The sequence below is a fragment of the Bufo gargarizans genome, chromosome 4 (assembly GCF_014858855.1).
Source record: "Bufo gargarizans isolate SCDJY-AF-19 chromosome 4, ASM1485885v1, whole genome shotgun sequence".
NCBI lineage: Eukaryota > Metazoa > Chordata > Amphibia > Anura > Bufonidae > Bufo > Bufo gargarizans.
The window spans coordinates 197824681-197830680 of record NC_058083.1 but is presented as its reverse complement, the minus strand read 5'-3'; positions in this window follow the sequence as shown (position 1 = coordinate 197830680).

The window sequence follows — 6000 nt, the reverse complement described above, 5'->3', positions numbered from 1 at the left end:
ATATGGAGATACTAAAACATCATTTTTTTGGTTTCAAAAATGCTGTTATTGTGTAAAGCTTCAGTAAATAAAAAAAAAGTATACATATTAGGTATTGCCGCATGCATAACAACCTGCTCTATAAAAATACCACATGACCTAACCCCCCAGGTGAACACCGTAAAAAAAAATATATATATAAAATAAAGTATAATAGCAAGCGATGAAAAAGTCACACACACCCCAAAATAGTGCCAATCAAATCATCATCTCATCCCCCAAAAATGATACCCTACCTAAGACAATCACCCAAAAACTGAAAAAACTATAGCTCTCAGAATATGGAGACACTAAAAATGATTTTATTTTTGTTTAAAAAATTATATAATTGTGTAAAAATTAAATAAATAAAGCATACATATTAGGCATTTCCACGTCCTTAACGACTGGCTCTATAAAAATATCACATAACCTAACCCCTCAAATGAACACCGTCAAAAATGTTAAATAAAAACTGTGCTAAAAAACTTGTTTTTGTCCCCCTACATCACTAAAAGTGCAACACCAAGTGATAAAAAAGGCATATGCCCCCAAAATAGTACCAATCTAACCGTCACCTCATCCCGCAAAAAATGAGCCCCTACCTAAGACAATCGCCCAAAAAATAAAAATAAACAATGGCTCTCATCCCGTAAAAGTGTTTTAAAGTTATCACCACATAAAGTGACATATGTCAGATTTGCAAAAAATGGCCTGGTCCTTAAGGTGAAATATGGCAGGGTCCTGAAGGGGTTAAATGAATAGTAATCTTACTGTATGTAAACTTTTGACTTTGCAGAAAGTAATAAAAATGCCTTAAAACGTTCTCTCTCTCTCTCTCTTTATCATTATTCTGGCATTTGGCAAATAATATTAATTATGGTAATCCTAATTGACAAAAAACAGGGAAAGGTTTATTCTGATTTTATGTCAGATATTGAGAAAAACATGGATATGTGTCTTTTTATATAGTGTATGTAAACTTCTGGTTTCAACTGTATATTAATCACTGTATTCTGAAGAGGAAGACTTTCTTCTGAGCTCCCTGGCCCTGAGAAGCAGTTCTTGGAGACAGGATTGAAATACATATACAGGTGAAACTCGAAAAATTAGAATATCGTGCAAAAGTCCATTTATTTCAGTAATGCAAATTAAAAGGAATTGGATTAATTCAGCTTAAAATTCAAATTTTGTGAAAAAGTTCAATATTCTAGGCTCAAAGTGTCACACTCTAGTCAGCTAATTAATCCATAACCCCTGAGCAAAGGGTAACTCAAAATTGTCACTTTGGGGTTTCATAAGCTGTAAGCCATAATCATCCAAATTATAACAAATAAAGGCTTGAAATATCTCGCTTTGCATGTAATGACTCTATCTCATATGTTAGTTTCACCTTTTAAGTTGCATTACTAAAATAAATGAATTTTGCATGATATTCAAATGTTTCGAGTTTCACCTGTAAGGCTGACAGTACCCTGTATATAATAAGTGAGGACTCTCCTCAGGGGTGCTTTATGTGCTGCATGGTTCCTTCAGAGAACACAGGAAAATGTATTTGCCAAATAGTGAGCATTCTTATACCCAGTCGACAAATGAACGTTTCCTTGCTAGGTCATCATCAGTATAAAAGTCTCGGAAAACCCCTTTAAACTGATGACAAACATGTTTTTAACCAATGATTTTTTTTTCCATACGGGTCTACAGAGAAAGTGACATTACAGGGTGGTACATACTTACGATTAGAAGAGTAAGCCAGCACCTCCACATATGGTGTCTCGTGCAAGGACCTGGTCCAGTCCGTACAGATTGAGAAAACTAGTAAGAGATTTCCAGCACCAAGATAAATAAAAATCTTCAGTCTTTATTTAATAAATTTAAAAGAATGCAGTTTCTTCACATAGATGATGGTGACGCTACTACCGTGTTTCAATCTATACGATCTTACCATACCATCATTAAGATCGTATAGATTGAAACGCGTTGGAGCGTCACCATCATCTATGTGAAGAAACTGCATTCTTTTAAATTTAAGAAATAAAGACTGAAGATTTTTATTTATCTCGGTGCTGGACATCTCTTACTACTTTTCTGGTACATATTTACCTCTAAAAATAAAACAAAAACAAAACAAAAACAAAAAAAATTTTGACATGCAAAAAAATGTAAATTAAAATACCAGATGCTAAAGCACACTATGTAGTCAACAATGTCTCAAAAACACTACAAAAAACACTGAATAGGATAGGCTTTTTTTAGATGTTTTTGGTGGCTTAATAAAACATTAGGGAGAAACCGGTGTGTGAAGTAGTGCTGAAAGAGCCCCAGCCAGTGGCATAACTAGAAATTAATGGACCCCTGCTGCAAATTTTTAAAGGACCCCCTCCAGCAACTTCTTCACAAACCCTTCAACCTGTTCCACCCCCACTCCTATGGCTTGTCAAGATCGCTCTCTCAGACCAGATCTGGAGGTCGCTACGACCCCTTTGTACGCGTATATAGTCAGTATATATCATATCACTGTATATGCTGTGACTGTATATAATGTCATTGTATCATACTGTGGGCCCTAACAATAAATTTTTCAGAGTTCCTCCTGGGTGGGCTCCTTCTCAGTTAGGGCCGCTTCCCCTGCTTCCCCTATATCTACGCCGCTAGCCCCAGCAGTCTTGATTTATCTCCTTCACAGTTTTTCCAGTGAATGATAAACTGCTATTTCCAGAAAAATAATATCACCTGGCACTGGAGTAAATGTGACCTCCAAGAAACATTTATTCATCTCTCCCTATAAACAGTTTTCTAGTTGTGCCTTATTAAGCTGATTCCTCAACATGTTACAAGTGAAATGAGGTCCTTTGGAGACGTGAAATTACAGGAGGGCAATTGCGGTGTATGTTTGGAGGTATAAACTATCTCGCTCAGTAATACAATGCACACATAGAATTATTCTCCGGATAATGACACTAACTGATATTTTATTACATACGTATTGATTTCCGTATTGGATACTACTACACTCAGTATCACGAAAAGCCGACCTGCCAACCCAGGAGACTTTCATAAGTACGGTAATGCAAAATCGCTTAGAAAAGGCCAGGGAAGGGGTCATGTTACTGCAGATATATCATTTAGCTCTTAAGAGTATCAGCACACAATGCTGTGATGAAAACACTTATATTGCAAGTGGTGACTGCCAGTGCTTTCATATACAATTAGAGCAGAATTGCTGTTGGTTTATAGATAGGAAAAGCTATATGGAGGCCAGGTGAAGAATTACCGCACAAATTCACATCCGCAATTGCCCGCATAAAATCAGAAGTATACACATCACACCGTATACAGGAGCCTGGGTGGATTGTTATTTGCAGATGATAGTCTTTGGCCGTTTCTCTTATAATAGGGCAGGACTTGTCTGCCGGCGTGGAATTAGCGGTAATTCAGAATAGCTCATTGTACCAGGAACATCTGGCTCAATAACAGTGATTATTTTCCAAAATACTGCAGGACAAGGCTCTGGATGGGGGTGCGAGCTAGTTGTGCAGCTAAACCAGCTCTGCTTAATAGAATGAAGAGCTCTCATGTGAATGGATGTGACAGGACAGAGGAGTGCGAAACAAAGCATAGACAAATAGGAGATGAAGGATGCAGGCCAAAGAAATTAGATACCAGTAAAGAGAATCGGTCACCCCTGCTGACATGTCTGTTTTAGGAACTACTTGAATTTGCATGAAATAATAATTCTGGGTCACGTTTTCTTTTAGATATATATTTTGTACCGTTTCTCTACTGTTCCTACTAAAAGTTTATAAATGAATTGTTGACTGGGTATTACCAGTGAGGGGTGTGTCCCTGCACAGTCTGGCACTGGCAGCACTGATCGGACAGACTGTGCAGTGACACCCCCCCAGCTTTTAACACCCAGTCACCAATTTATTCATAAACTATTAGTAGGAATAACAGAGCAATGGCACAGCATACAGTTATAAGAAAATATGTTCCTGAATGGTCATTTTATGCGGAATACAATTATTTACTTAAACATGTCAGGAGTGTTGACAGGTAGGGTTGAGCGTACCGAACTTTAGGATTTTTGGAACCCGAACTTTTCTGAAAAAGTTCGGTGTTCGGCGAGCTAATGGCGCTTTTTGAAAGGCTGCAGAGCAGCCAGTTAACAAGCATTTAACTCGTGTGCCCTTAGAAGCCATCACAGCCAGGCCTACTAATGGCATGGCTGTGATTGGCCAGCGCAGCATGTGACCCAGCCTCTATATAAGCTGGAGTCACGTAGCGCTGCATGTCACTCTGCTTTTACTGGTGTAGGGAGAGGATGCTGCTGCTGTGAGGGAGAGAATAGAAAATAATCTGTTATCAGAAGTGCTTGTTAACTCTGCGATCTACAGCGATGTTACCCTGCCCTGAGCTCAGTGACACAGAAAAATAACTTTTATCCGTCTGTTAGTTAGGTGGGCGTCGGTGGACATTTTGTGCAATTTTAGTGCACCAGCACAGCATATGTGCATTTGTGACAGTCCAATACAAGCGTTAGATACTGCTGTTATATTCTGGTATTAAAAAAACACGCATTTTGTGGCAAGATAAAACATTTGCGGCCTTTACTGCATTTATGACAATCCAATAAAAGCGTTAGATACTGCTGTTATATTCTGGCATTAAAAAAACACACATTTTGGGCAAGATAATACATTTGCGGCCTTTGTTGCATTTGTGACAGTCAAATACAAAGTTTAAATACTGCAGTTATATTCTGGGTTTAAAAAAACACACAATTTTTGCAAGATAATACATTTTGGGTCCTTTGCTGAATTTGTGACAGTCAAATACACACTTTAAATACTGCAGTTATATTCTGGGTTTAAAACAACACCCATTTTTGCAAGACCCTACATCTGGGGCCTTTGCTGCATTTGTCACAGTGAAATACAAGCTTTAAATACTGCAATTATATTCTGGGTTTAAAAAAACACCCATTTTTTGCAAGATAATACATTTTGGGTCCTTTGCTGAATTTGTGACAGTCAAATACAAACTTTAAATACTGCAGTTATGTTCATGGTTTAAAAAAAACACCCAATTTTTGCAAGATAATACATTTGTGGACTTTATTGCATTTGTGACAGTCAAATACAAACTTTAAATACTGCAGTTACCGTATTTATCGGCGTATAACACACACTTTTTCCCCCTGAAAATAGGGGGCAAATGATGTATGCGTGTTATACGCCGATATAATGTTAAGAAGCCATGTTTTTACATACTGGAGGTATAACATTAAGACGGGGCAGCGCCTGCCGCAGCTCCCTCCTCATGCGCCGCCTGTCCCAGCTCCCTCTGTCATGCGCCGCCTGCCTGTTCATTCATAAAGTGAGATAAGCAGGCAGGCGGCGCATGAGGAGGGAGCTGGGGCAGGCGGCGCATGAGGAGGGAGCTGGGGCAGGCGGCGCATGAGGAGGGAGCTGGGGCAGGCGGCGCATCAGGAGGGAGCTGAGACAGGCGGCGCATGGCCGAGGGAGATGCCGGTCTGCGCCGTCTTAATGTTATACCTCCGGTACTACAGTAAGTACCGTACAGCGCGTCTACAATTAGATATAGAGATCAGATTGAATGTTTAACAGTTGCGGGGCCCGGTGTATTAGAGTAGAGTCACTGAACCGGGCCCCGCCATGAGTGTCCCCGCCTCCTCCCTCCACACTGAATTTTTTTCCTGAAATTTCCCTCTTAAAATGAAGGTGCGTGTTATACGCCTGTGCGTGTTATACGCCGATAAATACGGTATATTCTGGGTTAAAAAAAACACCCATTTTTTGCAAGACCCTACATCTGGGGCCTTTGCTGCATTTGTCACAGTCAAATATAAGCGTTAGATAATGCTGTTATATTCTGGTATTTAAAAAAACACCTATTTTGGGCAAGATAATAAATTTGCGGCCTTTGCTGCATTTCTGACAGTCAAATGCAAGCGTTAGA